The following is a 20,209-nucleotide window of genomic DNA, read 5'->3' as shown; positions in this document are numbered from 1 at the left end:
TATGGATGGGCTCGAGCTCGTGCTCCTTGCTCACACCTGAGATAGAGTGGGAGTGGATGACGAGTCGATTGCCCTGTCGGCAATCCAGTACCGCCCATGCCTCTTGCCTCCTCCGACCCTCATGAGGACATCTCCGTCGATGTTCTCGGATCGTAATCTGGCCCATGGACCTCCTGTGCCATGGCAATGTACTCACTAAGGCGACTATAGACGGCAGGGTTGCTATACGCCTCGAGCCCGTCATCCGAGTTGTAGGTGACGTCGGACGTTGCCTTGCCCTTGTGGGCCATAGCATAAGCCAAGAAGATAGAGCAAGGTTGGCCACCATGTGACGCCGACTGCAAGAAAACCAACGAGATAGTTAGAAATCATATCTAATCCACTGTTATATACCTACATAAAAAAGAGGGCGTACCCATGCTTCTGCATATTTGTCGAGGCTGCAACTGCCTTGGTGGTGGGAGGGACCTTACATCATCAGACGTCGTTCCCGGCTAGCGTTGTAAGCCTCGTCCCACTCAAGCGAGCACCACATATCCACCATCTACTCCCAGCACTGAGGATGCGCAACGCACCAATAAGGAATCATCTACAAAGTATAACAAGTACACTGAATATCAGAAGATAAAATTAAGAAATTTTTTGTCACGAATATTTAAGTGTTGTATTTACCTGCCAGTATTGGTCCCTAGTCAACGACATGGTCCGACCGTCCTGCTTGGTCACCTTCTCCCCAAGGACGGAGACATGGTAGCTGATGATGGCCTGGATTCGCGCCTCGCAGTGCATGTCCATGACGAGCTTCTTACAGCTCGTGGTGGCCACCACATCTGCCCTGGCCTCGTATCTAGCCTCGCATTTGAAGAAATCCTGCATACAAAGACTTATTTCAAGAATGTGCAATGAATGCGACATATTTTATAATATAGTAAGACTTACCCACAACTCTTGCTTCACTCACTCCGCCTTGTTGTTGAATTCCCTATCGTCCCGGTCTACTGCATCAGAGGCGACAATATAGTGGTCGAAGGTGTAGGCTGGGCCCGTCACTCCAGCGTACTCAACTAGTCCAGGGAACTGTTCCCTGCACAGAAGGCTAAGGATGCCATTGGGTTGCGGCCGTGACCGCCTGCATTCTCCACAATCTACCAAGACATGCCCATGTGATAAATAAAAAGTATTAGTTTATATTATGAATTTGAACACATAATATGAACAAGCAGCGGGAATATCTAAAGTTACGTGCCTCTCCCCATCGGTTGAATCAGTGGCCGCCTGTCACGAAGTATGGGACGCTAAGGGAGACTCGCGGGACCTCGCAGGTAGACATTCCTCGAACCTAAGGCGTCCTGCTGAGCGTCGTCATCGTCCTGCTGCGTTGCATCGACAACGGCCTGCTGCTGGACGTCGTCGTCGTGCTGTGTCTCCTCCACCGTCCTGCGGGTGCTCCTCCCTCATCGCACTGTCCACCATCTTTGTCCAACAACCTGCAATTAAGATTAAGCAAATAATCACATATAAAAAAGATGTATTTAGAAACAGGTGCAAAATAAAAAAAATTTAGCATTACATCGATTAAAAATAATCTTCATATGTGTTGGGGTTAGCCGGATCATAAGTCTCACCATCACTATCAACCATTTCATAGTCAACACCATCTGAAGGCGCAAGTTTGTCATTAATGTCATTGCCTTCAAGTATTTCTTGATCATTCTCATTTTGCACCTCATCATCCTCCTCATCAACAACCATTTCAATATCTACTTCCATTCCAATAGCTTCGGTTAAGTCTATCTCAATTTGCCCTTCTAGCCTATCTTCTTGGAAGAACTCTCCGTCAAATGTGTTTGGGTCTAAGTTATAATCTTCATAGTTTAGAACATGTAATTTACTATGCGGCGATACCTTATACACAACATCCCAACCCTTAAGATGTTCTTTCGTTTGGCACGCACATGGGAGATAATACACTTGTGTGGCATGTTGGGCCACGATATAGACATCGCCTCCTGGTAAGGTGGAATCTTGTCGAATTTCGACTATCCCAAGATTAGAATGTGTCTGTCTCGTCACTTGAGGGTCAAACCAATGACATTTGAATATCACTGGAGTAAGAGGTTTGGAACCATGAAAATTGAGTTCATATATTTCTTCGATTCGTCCAAAATAATCAACCTCATCAAGGTCGGGCGTAAAGACTCCAGAACACGTTGTTTTCGATTGGGCTGACTTTTGTCGTAGCTTGTTGTGCGAAAACGGTGTCCATTGATGTCATACCCAGAATATTTCTTGACCCTATAAGCAAAGCCATTGGCTACTTGTCTCAACTCGGGACACATAGACAGATCTCTGTGGCCCTGCAAGCATTCACAAGTTAAAAGACGCTAAATTGAGTTCATAGACGGATCTCTTTGACAAACTAAGCATGTACCTTATGTTTGAACCAGGAAATGAAATCGGGCAATCCATTTCCCGCTCCCTTTATAAGAAGGGTATCATATTCCTGTGGAGTTGGGTCCCTTGATCGATGCCAGAATTCATGAAGAAATTGTTCCATGTATGGCGTCACCTCTTCAAGGTTGGTCAATATATATAGTATGATATGGCACCACTCTTCATGTCTCAGGGTCTTGGTGGTCGAACCACTTGCGCTTCCGAGTTGGCCTCAAAATATGAGGTTCGATTCATTGCCGCCATTATTGTAATGAGGCGGTGGATTATGCACGCTCGGCAGTTTGTCACCATAGTAAGTTGTTGCAAAGTTTGACACCTCCTTTAGAATGTATGCTTCTGCAATGGAAGCCTCGATTTTGCATTTATTTCTACATTTCTTTCGAATAGTATTTAGACATCTCTCGATTGGATATCACCAACGTCCCTGCACGGCCCCCCATTCGTGCCTCATATGGGAGATGAAGAATCAAATGCTGCATTGGATTGAAGAAGCCGGGTGGAAATATCTTCTCAAGCTTACACAACAACATGGGTGTCAATCTTTCCAAGTCTGCAATCACGGTCCGAGATAACTGTTTTGCACAAAGCTGGCGAAAGAAATAGCTCAACTCTATAAGCGCTAGCCAGATATGCTCAGGAACATAGCCTCGAACCATCGCAGTAAGAATCTATTCAATCCATATGTGGAAGTCATGACTCTAAATCTCTACGACTCGTAGAGTAGATAAGTTCACCCCCTACTCCGGTTAGCTGCATACCCATCAAGGAACATCAACATCTTGATCCACTAAAGTACTTCCTTCCTCTAGGCCCTGCTTAGGATGAAATCGGCCTTAGGTCTTCTGCCTTTGAAAGCATACACCGGGGGAAGATTGATTGGGATAACAAACACGGGCCAACATGTGTACGGGGCAGCACTCATTCCATAGAGATTGAACCATCTGTCCAGCGCAACACGTACATTACGAGCCTCTTTGATTTTCTCACGGTGAATGGCATCAAAGTGTTTCCATGCTTCACCATCGGATGCGTGCACCATCTTGTTAGGATTGTGTCGTTTGCCATTTTTGTGCCACATCATCTGTTTTGTGGATTCCTCGGTCATGTATAGACACTGGATCCTCGATATGAACGGAAGATGTCGTAGGTGAAAGGGAAATAGGGTTAACCTTTTCCCACAATTAATTTTGGTGGTTGAATGCCCAACACAAATAATGGACTAACTAGTTTGCTCTAGAATACATGTTCTACAGGTGCACAAAGGTTCAACACAAACCAATAAATATTCAAGTTAGGGATCCAAATTCAAAAGAGCAAAGAAACCAAGTGTGTTGTGGTCTGGCGCACCAGACTGTCCGGTGCACCAGGTCCGTACAGGGCTGAACCAGCCACTCTCGGGTTTCTTCAGGCGCTCTCCGCTATAATTCACCAGACTGTCCAATGTGGCACCGGACTGTCCGGTGCACCAGCGGAGCAACGACTATCCAGCGCAACGGTCGACTGCAACGACACCCTGACATCGCTATAGTGGAGAACAGTGAGCAGCAGAGTCAGAGCGCAGAGTCAGAGGTGCATCGGACAGTGAACAAGACCTGTCCGGTGCCGCAAGAGGACAAAGCCTCCAATGGTCGACTGCTCCCAAACCCTAACGGTTGGGTGACGTGGCGACACACCGAACAGTGTCCGGTGGTGCATCGGACTGTCCGGTGCGCCCATCGACAGCAGCCATCCCCAACGGCTATTTGGTGGTTCAGGGCTATAAATACCCCCCAACCACCACAACACCAAGCACCCAAGCATTCTGAACATTGCATTCAATACAAGAGCAATAGACTTCACTCCAAGACACAATCAAAGCGATCGATCCACTCAAACTCCCCAAATCAACTCTAGTGCATTAGGACTTGTGAGAGGATCTCTTGTGTTTCTTTGTTGCTCTTGTTTGCTTGGCTTGGCCTTCTTTTTATTTTCAATTCTTACTCTCAAGTGCTTTGTAAGCAAGGCAAGAGACACCAATTGTGTGGTGGTCCTTGCGTGGTCTAAGTGACCCGTGAGATTAAGGAAGAAGGCTCACTCGGTCTAAGTGACTATTTGAGAGAGGGAAAGGGTTGAAAGAGACCCGGTCTTTGTGACCACCTCAATGCGGACTAGGTTCTTTAGAACCAAACCTCGATAAAACAAATCACCGTGTTCATCCGCTTTATTTCTTGGTTGATTTGTTTTCCCCGTCTCTACCGGACTCGGATTTGACTCTAACGCTAACCCCGACTTGTAGTTTGTGTTTTAATTTGTAAATTTCATATTACGCCTATTCACCCGCCTCTAGGCGACTTTCAATTGGTATCGGAGCCTGGTGCTTCATTAGAGTCTAACAACTCGAAGTGATATCGGGAGAACACGCCAAGAGGGAGATCGTGACCAGCGACAAGCCCACAAGCTCGGGGAGAACTCTTTCGAGAGAGTCCAGCCACAAGCATAAGGAGGAATCCTCTTCCTCCAATAAGACACATCGGAAGGGTGACAAGAATAAGAAGATGAAGAAGGTGGTCTACTACGAGACCAACTCTTCGTCGCCCTCCACGTCGCCAAGCTCCGACTCGTTCGTCGCTTCTAAGCGCCATGAGCGCAAGAAATATAGTAAGATGCCCCTACGCTATCCCCGTGCTTCTAAGCGCGCTCCATTACTTTCCGTTCCCTTAGGCAAGCCACCATATTTTGATGGTGAAGATTATTGTATGTGGAGTGATAAAATGAGGCATCACCTAACCTCACTCCACGCAAGCATTTGGGATATTGTTGAGTTTGGAGCGCAGGTACCTAAGGTGGGGGACAAGGGCTACGATTTGGACAAGGTAGCCCAAATTAGGCATTTTAACTCGCAAGCCACAACTATACTCCTCGCCTCTTTGTGTCGAGAGGAGTATAATAAGGTGCAAGGGTTAAAAAGTGCCAAAGAAATTTGGGATGTCCTCAAGACGGCGCACGAAAGGGACGAGGTGACCAAGATCACCAAGCACGAAACGATCGAGGGAGAACTCGGTCGATTCGTCCTCAACAAGGGCTAGGAGCCACAAGCAATGTACAACCGGCTCAAGACCTTGGTGAATCAAGTGCGCAACCTCGGGAGCACAAAATGGGATGACCATGAAATGGTCAAGGTTATTCTTAGATCCCTCGTATTTATTAATCCTACTCAAGTTCAATTAATACGTGGAGATCCTAGATACAAGCAAATGTCTCCCGAGGAGGTTATTGGAAAGTTTGTGAGCTTTGAGCTAATGATCAAAGACTCCAAACACATCGTCAACTTGGAGCAAGGCGCCACCTCTACACCCGAGGTGCAACCCATTGCATTCAAAGCAACGGAAGAAGAAAAGGAGTCTACACCAAGTAGGCTTCCAATCGATGCCTCCAAGCTTGACAACGAGGAAATGACACTCATCATCAAGAGCTTCCGCTAAATCCTCAAACATAGGAGGGGGAAGGACTACAAACCCCGCTCCAAAAGGGTGTGTTACAAATGTGGTAAGCCCGGTCATTTTATTGCTAAATGTCCAATTTCAAGTGATAGTGATAGGGGCGACGACAAGAAGGGGAAGAAAAAGGAGAAGAAGAGGTACTACAAAAGGAAGGGCGATGATGCCCACGTGTGTCGGGAATGGGACTCCGACGAGAGCTCCACCGACTCTTCCTCTGACAGGACACTGCCAACATCGCCATCAACAAGGGCCTCCTCTTCCCCAACGTCAGCCACAAGTGTTTCATGGCCAAGGACGGTAAAAAGAAGAAGGTACAATCTAGAACCACCCCCAAGTATACAACATCTAGTGATGAGGGTAGTTCTAGTGAAGACGAAGATGATTTACTTACTCTTTTTGCTAACCTCAACATGGAACAAAAAGAAAAATTGAATGAATTGATAGGAGCCATTCATGAGAAGGATGAACTCTTGGACAACCAAGAGGAATTCCTTATTAAAGGAAACAAAAAGCATGTTAAGGTAAAAATGCTCATGCTCAGGAAGTAGAAAAATGTGAAAACTTGACTAAGGAGCTTAGCATTTGCCATGATTCAATTACCAGTTTTCGAAATGAAAATGCTAGTTTAAATGCTAAGATTGATAATTGAATGAATCAATTTCTAGCCTTAGGACTGAAAATGCTAATTTAATTTCTAAGGCTAGAGAGCTAAATGTTTGCAATGATTCTATTTCCTGTCTTAGAAATGAGAATGCCATATTACATGCTAAGATAGATGAATTAAATGTTTGCAAACCCTCTACATCTACTGTTGATCATGTTACTATTTGTACTAGATGTAGAGATGTTAATGTTGATGCTATAAATGATCACCTTCCTCTTATTAAACAACAAAATGATCATATAGCTCAATTAACTGCTAAAATTAATGAGCATGAAATTGAAAATGAAAACTTTAAATTTGCTAGAAGCATGCTCTATAATGGGAGATGCCCTGGCATTAAGGATGGCATTGGTTTCCAACAGGGAAGCAATGTCAAGCTTAATGCCCCTAAAAGATTGTCAAATTTTGTTAAGGGCAAAGCTCCCATGGTTCAGGATAATGAAGGCTATATTTTATATCCTGCTAATTATCCTGAGCACAAAATTAGGAGAATTCATGCTAGGAAACCTCATACTGTTTCACATCATGCTTTATGTATAAGAATGAGGCTTCTAGCTCTAGGCAATCAAATCATGTTAAATTGCCTAAAAAGAAAACTCCTGCTACATCAAATGAGCCTAACATTTCTTTTAAAACTTTTGATGCATCTTATGTTTTAACTAACAAATCAGGCAAAGTAGTTGCCAAATATGTTGGGGGCAAACACAAGAGCTCCAAAACTTGTATTTGGGTACCCAAGGTGCTTTTTTCTAACGTCAAAGGACACAAGACTGTTTGGGTACCTAAGAACAAGGCCTAAATTGTTTTGCAGGTTTATGCATCCGGGGGTTCAAGTTGGATAATTGATAGCGGATGCACAAACGACATGACTGGGGAGAAAAGAATGTTCTCCTCCTATGAGAAAAATGAAGATCCCCAAAGAGCTATCACATTCGAGGATGGAAATCAAGGTTTGGTCAAAGGACTTGGTAAAATTGCTATATCACCTGACCATTCTATTTCCAATGTTTTTCTTGTAGATTCTTTAGATTACAATTTGCTTTCCGTTTCTCAATTATGCAAAATGGGCTACCACTGTCTATTTACAAATGAAGGCGTACTGTCATTAGAAGAGGTGATGATTCAATAGCATTTAAAGGAGTGTTACAGGGTCAGCTATATTTAGTTGATTTTAATGAGAACATAGCTAAACTCAACACTTGTTTAATTGCTAAGACTAATATGGGTTGGCTCTGGCATCTTCGACTAGCCCATGTTGGAATGAAGAATCTTCACAAGCTTCTAAAGGGAGAACACATTTTGGGACTAACAAATGTTCATTTTGAGAAAGACAGGGTTTGTAGCTCATGTCAAGCAGGAAAGCAAGTTGGCTCTCATCATCCACACAAGAATATCATGACGACCGACAGGCCGCTTGAGCTACTCCACATGGACTTATTCGGCCCGATTGCTTACATAAGCATCGGTGGGAGTAAGTATTGTCTTGTAATTGTGGATGATTATTCTCGCTTCACTTGGGTATTCTTTTTGCAAGAAAAATCACAAACCCAAGAGACCTTAAAAGGATTCTTAAGACAGGCTCAAAACGAGTTCGGATTAAGGATCAAAAAGATAAGAAGCGATAATGGGATGGAGTTCAAGAATTCTCAAATTGAAGGCTTTCTTGAGGATGAGGGCATCAAGCATGAGTTCTCTTCTCCCTACACACCTCAACAAAATGGTGTAGTGGAGAGGAAGAATAGAACTCTACTGGACATGGCAAGAACCATGCTTGATGAGTACAAGACTCCGGACCGGTTTTGGGCCGAGGCGATTAACATCGCCTGCTACTCCATCAACCGGCTCTACCTTCACCGAATCCTCAAGAAGACATCTTATGAACTCCTTACCGTTAAAAAGCCCAATGTTTCATATTTTAGAGTCTTTGGAAGCAAATGTTTTATTCTTGTTAAAAGAGGTAGAAAATCTAAATTTGCTCCTAAGGCTATAGAAGGCTTTTTACATGGTTATGACTCAAACACAAGGGCATATAGAGTCTTCAACAAATCCACTTGATTAGTTGAGGTTTCTTGTGACATTGTGTTTGATGAGACTAATGGCTCCCAAGTGGAGCAAGTTGATCTTGATGAATTAGATGATGAAGAGGATCCGTGCGTCACGCTAAGGAACATGTCCATTGGTGATGTGTGTCCTAAGGAATCCGAAGAGCCTCCACAAGCACAAGATCAACCGTCATCTTCCATGCAAGCATCTCCACCAACTCAAGATGAGGATCAGGCTCAACATGATGAAAATGAAGATCAAGAGGATGAGCCGCCTCAAGAGGAGGACAGTGATCAAGGGGGAGATGAAGAGAATGAAGATAAGGAAGATAATCAAGAGATACAGGGTCAAAGACCGCCACACCCAAGAGTCCACCAAGCAATTCAAAGAGATCACCCCGTGAACTCCATTCTCAATGACATTCATAAGGGGGTAACCACTAGATCTCGATTTGCACATTTCTGTGAACATTACTCTTTTATGTCCTCTATTGAGCCATACAGGGTGGAGGATGCACTAAGAGATTCGGATTGGGTGCTGGCTATGCAAGAGGAGCTCAATAACTTCACAAGGAATGAGGTATGGCATTTAGTTCCACGTCCTAACCAAAATGTTGTAGGTACCAAGTGGGTATTCCGCAACAAGCAAGATGAGCATGGTGTGGTGATAAGGAACAAAGTCCGACTTGTGGCCAAAGGTTATTCACAAGTCAAAGATTTGGACTTTGGTGAAACTTATGCACCCGTAGCTAGGCTTGAGTCAATTCATATATTACTTGCCTATGCTATGTACCATGGCTTTAAGCTTTATCAAATGGACGTGAAGAGTGCCTTCCTCAATGGACCAATCAAGGAAGAGGTCTATGTTGAGCAACCTCCCGGCTTTGAAGATAGTGAGTATCCTAACCATGTTTATAAACTCTCAAAGGCGCTTTATGGGCTCAAGCAAGCCCCAAGAGCATGGTATGAATGCCTGCGAGATTTCCTTATCACTAATGGCTTCAAAGTCGAAAAAGCCGATCCTACACTCTTTACTAAAACTATTGCAAAAGATTTGTTTGTATGCCAAATTTATGTTGATGATATCATATTTGGGTCTAACAAATCTACTTGTGAAGAGTTTAGTTGGATCATGATACAAAATTCGAGATGTCTATGATGGGGGAGTTGAAGTATTTCCTAGGATTTCAAGTCAAAACAACTCCAAGACGGCACCTTCATCAGCCAAACAAAGTACATTCAAGACATACTTAACAAGTTTGGAATGAAGGATGCCAAGCCCATCAAGACACCCATGGGAACAAATGGGCATCTCGACCTCGACACGGGAGCTAAGTCCGTAGATCAAAAGGTATACCGGTCGATGATAGGATCTTTACTCTATTTATGTGCATCTCGATCGGATATTGTCGGGTACCATAATTAGGGGTACCCCCAGTACTCCTAAACATGGCTGGAGAACGTCTTTAAAAAGACTGGTAAGCACGGTTCAGAGTTAAGACCTTGTCTACCGAGGGACGCGGTCCCGTCTCACCCGAGCCCAGCCTCGGGCAAAAACAGTAGTCCCGTACGGATTCATGGCTCGCCCAAGGGTCCCCTCAGGCAGTGGAGGCATCCCAGCTCGCCCGAGCCAAAGCTCGGGTAAACTTTGTCGTATAGCGGCCTCGGCCAAACTGCCTTGCCACCGACCGTATCACGTGCGCATTTAATGAGGGGATCACCTGACACCTTATTCCGACACGCGCGCCTCAGTGGGCAAGATCGAAATGACCGCAGTCACTTCACCCTTTTACTTATCGTTCTGACAGGATGATGACACTATTCACCCCATTCCGACCACTGTGCCAACCACCGGGGTAAGACTAACAACAGTAAGTTACTGCCTCTCCCGAGTTCAGCCTCGGACGCAGCAGGGAGTTCCGCCTCGCCCGACCCCAGCCTCGGCCTCGGAAGGAATCATCGCCACGCCCGACCCAGGCCTCAGCCTCGGCCTCAGGATGAGGTATTCGCCTCGCCCGACCTAGGCCTCAGCCTCAGCTTTGGCCTCGGGATGAGGTCTTCGCCTCGCTCGACCTAGGCCTCGGCTTTGGGAGAAATCACCGCCTCACCCGAGACAGCCTCGGACCGACTACGCAAACAGGGAATACAACCCTATCCTTCCCCTAGCTAGCCACCTCAGGCTATGAAGGAACAAGACCGGTGTCACATCAAATTACTCCAGTAACAGGTAATGATGATCCCCAGCATGCGCCCATGACGTCAACTGTCCTCAGCTCTCTACAAAGTCAGGACCTGGGGCCACACCGCCAGCAACGCTTCTACAGGGCTCAAGCACTTCTCCGCCGTCCACGTTAGCGCATAGCTACACCCCCATATGTACAGCTGGGTCACCTCCTTGTACCTATAAAAGGAGATGCCCAGGGCCTTCCCAAGGCAAGCTTTGAAAAGCTCACCCAGACGGCTCACCCAACATCAACAAAACACTTCAGGGCAAACCTCCACTCCACAACTCTAGACCTCTCAAGAGACCTGGGATCTGTTCCCTCTCTCGCAAAGCTTGTATCCCCTACTACAAGCACCCCGGTGCAAGATAATATAAGCCTCATCCTCCCTCTGCTGGAAGTAGGGCCTTCTTAGCCCGAACCAGGATAAACCTTGTGTTTCATCTTGCATCAATCCATCCGGGCAGGGACACCCAGCATAAAATTTACTAGTCGGTTGAGGGTCCCCCGGGTCCAAAACATCGACAGTTGACGCGCCAGGTAGGGGCTCGCTGCGTGTTGACAATACTTTCCCGTTAAGTTCCAGATGGACAATCTTCAGCAGCCTCTTCAGCCCGGGACGGTGCTCCGCTTTGGGAGTCTCGAGTTCATGTCCCTCGACGGCAGCTATGACATGATACTCCTCCCACCGCAGCACGACAGCAACGACGATCGTCGACTTGCCCGGCGGAGAAAAACCCGACGACGACCTCTCCCCAGGGCAGAAGAGGGACACTCGAGTCTACCCCGCCACCCTCCTCGCCGAAGGAGACGGAGACGGGGCAACCATGGCCAGGTGAGAGGCAGCACCTCGTCGGCTGTCGGACCAGAGCGAGTTAACGGCGCTGGCACCCATGCGGGGGACATGTCGGGCGTTAGCCTCGCACCTGGGACAACGACGGGTGTCGCTTCCCGACAACGTGCCAACCCCAGGAGGACTGATGACGCCAGCACCCTTGCGAGGGACTTGTCGGGCATTAGTCTCGCGCCTGAGATAGCGACACGTTTCATCTCCACTGCAACTTCACCACCATCCACCAACCAGGAGGTGGAGTGCGCCAATGGCATGGTTTTGCAGGGACTAAAACCAAGGATCTACAACGACCTCAACAAGTTTGGCAAGCGGTGGATGAAAGAGCTACCCTTGGTGGTTTGGAGTCTGAGGACAACACCGAGCCGAGCCACGGGTTTCTCGCCGTTTTTCCTGGTCTATGGGGCCGAGGCCATCCTACCCACAGACTTAGAATACGGTTCCCCAAGGGCAAAGGCATACGACGACCAAAACAACCAAACCAGCCGAGAGGATTCATTGGACCAGCTGGAAGAGGCTCGGGACATAGCCTTACTGCACTCAGTGGGGTATCAGCAGTCTCTGTGACACTATCACGCCCGAAAGATTTGGCCCCGAAGCTTCCAAGTTAGAGACTTGGTGCTTTGGCTACAACAAGACACCCGAGGGCGCCACAAGCTTACTCCTCCCTGGGATGGGTCATTCATCATCGCCAAAGTATTGAAGCCCGGGACATACAAGCTGGCCAACGATCAAGGCGAGGTCTACAACAACGCTTGGAACATCGAACAACTACGTCGCTTTTACCCTTAAATGTTTCAAGCCGTTCATGTATCTCGATCCCTTTACATGTATAAATAAAGTCTAACCGTCAAGGAAGGATCGACCTTGCCTCGGCAAAGACCGACCCTCCCTCGGGGGCTAGAAGGGGGGAACCCCCTCTGCGTCAAAATTTTCCTCAGAAAAGTTTTCTACCAAAACGACTTTCGTGCCTTTCGACTATATCGATAACGGAATCCTAAAAACAAACGAGAGAGACCTCGAACGGCAAGGCCGACCGAGCCAAGGGACTCCTACACCTCCGGGATACCGATACCTCACTCACCACCTTCAGCAAAAGGTAACTCACGCTCGGATAAGTGATTCTGCTACCGAACAAGTCCTAATACTCGAAATGAGAGGAAAAAAACACAAGGAAAACATGACTCAAGAGCAACGCAACTTTAGACTCAAACATCCAAATGTTCAGGCCTTAGTAGCCGCAGAAAACATACACATACTTAAAATAACCATTCTACACAGGCTCAGGCATCGGCAGGGGGAGGAGCAGCACCCTCGGCGTTGTTTCCACCTGCGGCAGACGAAGCAGCCTCGCTGGCAGCGGTAGCAGAATGTGGCCCGGCCTCAGACAGCAACATGGGCGGAGGATCTCCACCTCAAAAAAGGAAGCCAACGCCGCGCCTGGACCCTCGGTAGCCGCATTAAGCCTTTGGGCCTCGGCCAAGGCGGCATCCTCGTCATCGGGTAGGCAGTAGCCCTCGCTGACCTGCTCCAAATCAACGTCGTAGTGAGAAGCGAGGACGGCGAAGGCCCGCCTAACACCATGATGCAGCGCCCCGCGGAGTCTGCTGCGCACGTGGCCGCCCAAGGCCCGCAGGCGACTCTGGGGGGAGCTGCTCGAGGGGACGTCGTCAAGGCCAAAGGTCCGGCAAAAGGCCAAAATGGCCTCGGACATGGCCGTGTGGTCAGCCTCCTTCTGCTCGGCCGCCCGGGCAAGCGCCTTGCAGTTCGTAATGGACTCATTAAGAGCCATCTCAAACCCTGAAGGCAGCCAGACAACATTCAGACATGAAGAAAAGAGTTAAGCTAAACAAAATCACAAAGCAGGCAAAACATACCTTTGGCCCGGGCACGCTGCTGTGAAGCCATAGCTTGGGCGGACCAGGCTGACCCGACGGCTACGGCCAGGCCCTCCGAAAGGATCCCAGCCCGAGCAGTCGCCTCGGCTAGCCGCTCCATGACCTCAGCCATCTGTCCCTTAAGGGTCTCAGCCCGGCTCGCGGCCTCGGCAGCTTGGCCCTGGTGTTGGTCCCGCTCACTGGTGACCTGGCCAAGCTCCAGCTGCCGCTGCTGCATCTCCTCGGCCTGGGAAGCCACCTGCTCCCGAACGATGAAGCCTCCGTCCGTGCCGACGCCGCCTCTGTTCGCGCCGCCTCTGCCTCCGACTTCAGCTCCTCACAGAGCCGCAGCGCCTCGGCGCTCTGTTGGACGAGGCACTTGTTAGCCTCGATAAGCGCGGCCCCCTGGAGCCGCAGCGATTCCCAAACGCTGCTCTCACGGCGGAGGAACAGCGACTTAGTGGTGCTCATGTCCACGAGCTCCTGAAAAGAAAAATAGAATATCACAAAGAATGCTCTGACCACACGAGGTATGCGTCTAAATCCTTACCTGAAAGACCCTGGGAATGTCCTGGGAAAGGACTTCCGTGGCCGTCTTAAGCGACCTCATCACCGCATCGCTATAGTCACGGAAAACTTTCCGCAACTTTTCCTCTCCCTCATCATTAAGGGCAAGGAGAGGCTCTGAGGTATCGCGGCCCCAGAACACGAGCGGTTGCGCTCCCCACTCATTGGGATTGAGCTGCGTGGGGATGAGGCCGCTGCTCCCCACGACGGGCCAAGGATCTGTGCGCCCCGCGACCAAGGCATCAGGTCCCTCTGCAGCCGACGCATCGGGCCTCTCCTCGGTCAAGGCGACATGCCTCTGCTCACCAACCTCGGCGACAACGGCCGCCCCCTCCCCATGATCGAAAACGGGGGAATCAGGGACGACCAGGATCAAAGGAGCCAGGGGCGGAGGCACCTCAGCCATCTTGACATCGAGGGCGGCGGGCGGCTCCGTGGGCGCACCAGCGGCGGCCCCGGTAGGAATTGACGTCGGCGACGAGGAAGGCGGGCTCGAGGCCGCGACCGCGACAACGGCCTCCCCTAGCATGATGGCCGCTCCAACAGGGGGGTCGACCTAGGAGGCTTGCCCCATGACAGCCCGTGCCTCCTGGCCCCCCCCCCCCCCGCCGGAGGGCACCTTGCGCGGAGGCCAACCAACCAGCATGGCGCGCCGCAGCTCCGGCTGAAGAGGCCGGCCCCATCTTAAGGGCCTTCGTGGGGGCCAGACCAGCCGAGCCCTGCCCCCGCTTGCTGAAAGGAAGAAAAGACAAAATCAAGATACACAGAAAAATGGCTGAAACAAGAGTGCCCTCAGATACTTACCCGCTCCGGGGCAAGGCCAATCGTGCCTGCGGGGAGACCTCTCGGACCCCAGTCTCCGCAGACGCTGCCGAAGGTTGGCCAGCGGCCGACTTCGACGCCGCCTCTTCCTCGGACGCCCGAGGTGCCGAGGGGGCGGCCTGCCCGGGCGACGTCATGACAGCCGAGGGAACAACTTCCCGCATGGCTGGCACGGGCACTTGCTCTCGGGGGGCATGCGGGTCGGCCTGGCCCCCTGGAGTCACCCCAATTATCTCGGCCAAGGGGTCAAGTACCCCCTCGACCCGCCTCCGCTCCTCGGACCGGGACCCTGGCGTCCTGGCCCCAAACACTGGTGGTGCCAGCCCACCTGGAGGCTGGCTTGACGACCCCTGGCCCAGCCTCGGATCCGGACTGAGGCCAAGTCGGGCCGCCATGTCGTCGTGTTCATCATCATCATCATCGTCATCGTCGGGCGTGTCCGGCGACGGCTCCAACGGGAGCCCGTCCCTTTCTTGCTTCCGACAATGCTTCTCCAAGGCTTCCAGAGCCCACATCCTCTCGCGAGCTCGGGCCTTTTCCGCGTCTTTGTTCTGCTTATCCTTCTCCGCGGCGAGCCTACGCGTGGTTCGGCCCGCCGCGTCCTCCGGGACCGGTGGCCAGGAGGTTTTAAAGTTCCTAAACCCCTAGGGACGAACAAAAATCCCAAGGGTAAGGGCTAAAAACATAAGAAACACGACACAAAATAGAAAAAGGTCGAACACTTACCAAGGACACATACCCGTGGTCGGGACGCATCAGGGGCTGGTTAAGGACGCCAGCGTCCAGCCTCCCTACCGTGCCCGCTACCCGTCTGAGGAGGTCGTCGATGGAGAGGGGGGTCGATGACATCCGTGAACCCTCCAAATCGACCCCCGGCTTCATTTCCGAAAGCCGCAACCGTCGCTCTACCAATGGGAGCACCCTCCGGCGGTGGATAGCGGCGACGACCCCCATGGCAGTAAGGCCTTCGGCTTGGAGCTTCTGTAGGGCACGAAGAATGGGCTGGAGCTTCTCCTGGTTCTCGCGTGTGGCCCCCCAGCGCTAGTTATCGCCAGCAGCGGTCACCACTCGTTGTGAAAATGGCGGTAGCACCCCGTCGTCATTTCGGAGATAAAACCACCGGTTCTGCCACCCCTTGTTCAAAGACACAAGGGAGGCAGGGATGTACTGCTGTGCGCGCCCCGACCTCAGCTGGAGGGTGCAGCCGCCAGCCCGCACCGCCATACGGACCTTCTTCACGTCCGTCGACGCGGCGAAGAACTCCGCGGAGAAGAGATGGGTCCACAGGTCCCAGTGGGGGTCAATCCCCAAAAACCCCTCGCAAACCGCCACGAAAATGGCCGCCTACACGATGGAGTTGGGGTTGAAGTTGTGAAGCTCCACCTCGTAGTAGTGCGGGAGCGCCCGCATGAAGCGGCTCGCCGGCATCCCAAACCCCCGCTCATGAAAAGGGGTGAAGCTGACCACGTACCCCGGCGGCGGAGTCAGGTCGACCTCGCTCCCGGGGGCCAACCACTCAGGCTGTGGCCCGCCGGAGAGAGGATGGAGCAGACCCTCGGCAATGAGGACCTGCAGATCCTCTCCAGTGACGGTGGAGAAGGGCCACGGGTCTCGCGGCGGAATGACGGTCGTCTTGTCAGCCATCGCCAAGCGGAAGCGGTGGAAGCGGAGGGGACGAGGTGTGCGGTTTTCTCTTCTCTCTATCTACTCTCTCAGGTTGCGAAAGCAAAGGCAGAAGGCAAGGATGGAAGCACAAATGGCAGGGTAAAGAACCGATGCCGGTCCCTCTCCTAGGTATATAAAGGCCCGGGCAAAATCCACCCAAAACTTTGCCCGAGCCCCTCATGAATTTTAAATTCGAAATCAAAATGGTTTTTTCCGTTCCTCGAATGACTCGCGCATGCGCAACAGATACCCCGCGAGTCGCCCGTCCCATCGCATTAACTCTCTGGCAGGACACGCGTCACCCCTGGCAGGCGAGCGGGCGTCGTTTCGCCTCCGTCATGATGACCGCCTCAAAAAAGGTGCGCCACACTGTTTTAGTTTATACCCTTTCTTCCTTTCACCTCTCTCTCTCTCCATAGGGATCGAGAAAGGAGATATTTCGAAAGAGTCCTTCTCAGCAAAGGAAACGGGCCCCGAGCCCTCCTACTGATCAGGGGTTCAAAGGTTGCGCCCTGCGGGGTTCGGCAACCGCCCCAGAGCACTCGGGCTCCGAGCCCTCTACTGATCAGGGGTTTGAAGGCTGGCCTTCGACAGCCGCCCCAGAGCATGTAGAGACAGGGATGACCCTAGGTACGTCTATTACATGGCCGAGGCTCGGGCTACGCTCCCAAGGTACCCTAGGACATTTCCGAGACCAGCGGGAACGATTTGTAATGGAATCCCTCCGGAGAGAGGCACCGAGCCCTCGGACCCTATCAAATGGGTCCGGGTCCAGCGAATCACCTGCAGGTACTTTTGGAGCGCGCCTCTGGGCCAATAGTCGACCCTTATCGAATGGGGCTCGGGCGTCCACTTAGATTACCCGTTAGCAACTCACTGGAAACACCATGTGTCAGGGATCATAATTAGGGGTACCCTCAAGACTCCTAATTCTCAGCTGGTAACCCCCATCAGCACAAAGCTGCAAAGGCCTGATGGGTGCGACTAAGTCAGGGATCGGTCCATTCGAGGGACTCGATCACGCCTCGCCCGAGCCCAGCCTCGGGCAAGGGCAGCCGCCCCGAAGGATCTCCGTCTCGCCCGAGGCCCCCCTCCAGCGACGAACATACTTCCGGCTCGCCCGAGGCCCAGTCTTCGCCAAGAAGCAACCCTGGCCAAATCGCCACGCCAACCGACCAAATTGCAGGGGCATTTAATGCAAAGGTGGCCTGACACCTTTATCCTGACGCACGTCCTCCAGTCGACAGAGCCGAAGTGACCGCAGTCACTTCGCCGCTCCACTGACCGGCCTGACAGAAGGACAGCGCCGCCTGTGCCGCTCCGACTGCTGTGCCACTCGATAGAGTGAGGCTGACAGGCAGTCAGGCCCGGCCACAGGCACCATAGGAAACTCCGCTTCGCCCGACCCAGGGCTCGGGCTCGGGCTCAGCCCCGGAAGACGGCGAACTCCGCTCTGCCCGACCCAGGGCTCGGACTCGGGCTCAGTCCTAGAAGACGGTGGACTCCGCTCCACCCGACTCAGGGCTCAGACTCGGGCTCAGCCCCGGAAGACGGCGAACTCCGCTCTGCCCGACCCAGGGCTCGGACTCGGGCTCAGCCCCGGAAAACGGTGAACTCTGCTCCGCCCGACCCAGGGCTCGGACTCGGGCTCAGCCCCGGAAGACGACGAACTCCGCTCCGCCCGACCCCAGGGCTCGGACTCAGCCCTGGCCTCAGCCGACGGTCTCCGCCTCGCCCGACCCAGGGGCTCGGACTCGACCTCGGCCTCGGAAGACAGACTCGACCTCGACCTCGGAGGAGCCTCCACATCGCCCAACCTAGGGCACAGACCGACCACGTCAACAGGAGGCACCATCATTACCCTACCCCAAGCTGACTCAGGCTACGGGAAACAAGACCGGCGTCCCATCTGGCTCGCTCCGCCAGACAAGCAATGATGGCGCCCCGCAAGCTCTATGACGACGGTGGCTCTTAGCCCCCTTACGGAAGCAAGAGGACGTCAGCAAGGACTCGACAGCTCCGACAGCTGTCCTTCCACCAGGCTCCAGCGCTCCTCCGACGGCCACGACACCACACGAACCGGGTGCCAAAACCTCTCCGGCTGCCACGATGGCATGTACTTAGGGCGCTAGCTCTCCTCCGCTAGACACGTTAGCACTCTGCTACACCCCCCATTGTACACCTGGATCCTCTCCTTACACCTATAAAAGGAAGGACCAGGGCCCTCTTACAGAGGGTTGGCCGCGTGGGGAAGAGGACGGGACAGGCGCTCGCGTGAGGCCGCTCGCTCCCCTCCCTCGTGGATGCTTGTAACCCCCTACTGCAAGCGCACCCGACCTGGGCGCGGGAAAAACACAAAGGCCGCGGGATTTCCACCTCCCTCTCTCCGGCTGCCTTTTCCCCCCTTCGCGCTCCATCTCGCGCCGACCCATCTGGGCTTGGGCACGCGGTGACATTTCACTCGTCGGTCCAGGGACCCCCCGGTCTCGAAACACCGACAGTTGGCGCGCCAGGTAGGGGCCTGCTGCGCGTTGACGAACAGCTTCCCGTCAAACTCCAGATGGGCAGTCTCCAGCAACCTTTCCAGCCCGGGACGGTGCTCCGTTTCGGGAATCTTGAGTTCATGTCCCTCGACGGCAGCTACGACATGATACTCCTTCCCCCGCCGTGCGACAGTGACAATGGCGACCGACAGCCCGCCCGCCGGCGGCGGAATCGACGACGTCTTCCCCGCGTGGTGGAAGAACAACATTCGAGCTCACCCTGCCCTCTCCCCCGCCGACGGAGGAGGAGGCGGGGAAACCAAGGCCAAGCAGGAGGCGGCACCTCGTCGGCTGTCGAGCAAGTCGACGGCGCCGGCGCCTCAATGAGGGGCGCGTCGGGCATCGACCTCGCGTTTGAGACGAAGACGAGCGCCGTCTCCCGGCAACACGCCAATTCCAAGCAAACGGACGACGCCAGCACGCTCGCGAAAGGCTTGCTGGGCGTCACCCTCGTACCTGAGACGACGGTGCAGTCAGTCCCTACGTGACTTCGTCACCGCCCGTCGACCAAGAGGTACCCACCGATTCCCATCTCACGCCCTTTGGATTCAGCCTCGACCCGCCAAGCGACTTCGCTTTGGCGGACGCCCTCGTAGAGGCGAGTCCAAACCCTCTGGGGTTTCGTATGCGGTCACCCTGGGACCGGCTGACGGACGTCTCGACCTACGGGCCCTCGGGGTCCGAGGAAGATGACGTGCCCGACTTCTGTTGGGATTTCTTCGGACTTGGTAACCCAGTGCCATGCGGGACTTCATGACCGCATGCGACTACTGCCTTTCCGACTGTTCCGACGGTAGCCGCAGCCTCAGCGACGAGGACTGCGGCCCAAGTCGTGAATGTTTCCACGTCGATCTAGGGGGTCCCTCCGAAGGCAACCATCTTGGTATGCCGGAGAACGGTGATCTCCCTAGGCCTGTGCCTCGCGTTGACATCCTACGGGAGCTAGCAGTGGTCCCCGTTCAGGCGGGGGGTCATGACCCACAGCTCAAGCAAATCCGTGGGGTGCAGGCCAGGCTCGACGAGG

This window comes from Zea mays, chromosome 3 (assembly GCF_902167145.1).
Source record: "Zea mays cultivar B73 chromosome 3, Zm-B73-REFERENCE-NAM-5.0, whole genome shotgun sequence".
NCBI classification, from domain to species: domain Eukaryota; kingdom Viridiplantae; phylum Streptophyta; class Magnoliopsida; order Poales; family Poaceae; genus Zea; species Zea mays.
Note: the sequence above shows the minus strand (reverse complement) of the source record.